The 953-nt window shown below is 45.4% G+C and overlaps 1 protein-coding gene across 1 annotated transcript in view; it reads left to right on the forward strand.

Moving 5' to 3' along the window:
• Positions 1-951: 951 nt before the first annotated feature.
• Positions 952-953, forward strand: part of LOC116693379 (aminopeptidase N) — a 19,823-nt gene continuing 19,821 nt past the window's right edge. The window contains exon 1 of the mRNA XM_032522311.1: positions 952-953. This exon is cut by the window's right edge and continues 1,017 nt beyond it. The gene's annotated coding sequence lies outside the window, so the exon portion shown is untranslated.

Below are 953 nucleotides of genomic sequence, written 5' to 3' on the forward strand. Positions count from 1 at the left end.
CTGATATTGCGATATGACTCACGATATTGGAGGGAAAGATCCTTTTTGAATCATTATTCTCATTTTCATTGAAAAATAACATTGAAAGAAATTAAAATGATTATAGTGTGATTTTTGCAAGGATCTGTACCAAATTAAGATTTTTTTTCTTTAGCCTGTAGGCTAGGATGTCTCTGCAGCACCACAATGCTTCATTTTAGAACGCTTTGACACATATTTTGCCCCCTTTGGACAGAACATTGTTGAAAGTAAGCCCAGGGAATTGCCAGTTGTTGCGCCATCATATTGTTTCAATATGGTCGGGTTGGTTTGATCTCCTGGATCCTGCAACAGGACATCTGTTCTCGGTAGAAGAAACCACCGCCGCACCCAGCTCAGGCCCTCTTTTTCTACAATGTTCAAATTCTGCCTATTTGTCTCCCCGTGTTTCCTCTCCTGAGGTTAGGAATGTATGTGTGTGTTTGTGTTTGTGTGAACATGTGCTTGTGTTGGTCATGGTGGTCGTGATTCCCCGAGGATGGGGCTTTCCAGCCAATTCAGTAATTTCCCAAATCACTCTACTCTCCTCCTCCTTTTTCTCCTCTCTTATCCAGCCCGCTCAGCACTCTTCCCGTCATATGCTTCTCGTCTGTTGGGAGTTTGTCAATCGCACCTGTGTTGACATCATCTGTGTATCTTTAAAAAAGTTTCCATCCGGCACTCCGTGCATTGGGGTTTTACCTGGCCTCGGAGGGCAATCGTTGGAGGTCAACGTCACCGCAACTTGGAGCTCTGGACACCGTCACTCCCAGTCCAAAGTGATGTCGCTAGTGGTCTTCTTCATGAGGATTTTCTTCTTCCCCAGCAGCTCATGTTTCCGTTGAGGCGTGTGGTTATGACGGTCCAGGGAGAGTGTGCTATAGAAAGGGGAATGTAAGGGAGTGTGTGTGTGTGTGTGTGTGTGTGTGTGTGTG

This window comes from Etheostoma spectabile, chromosome 8, assembly GCF_008692095.1.
Source record: "Etheostoma spectabile isolate EspeVRDwgs_2016 chromosome 8, UIUC_Espe_1.0, whole genome shotgun sequence".
In the NCBI taxonomy this organism is placed as follows: Eukaryota; Metazoa; Chordata; class Actinopteri; order Perciformes; family Percidae; genus Etheostoma; species Etheostoma spectabile.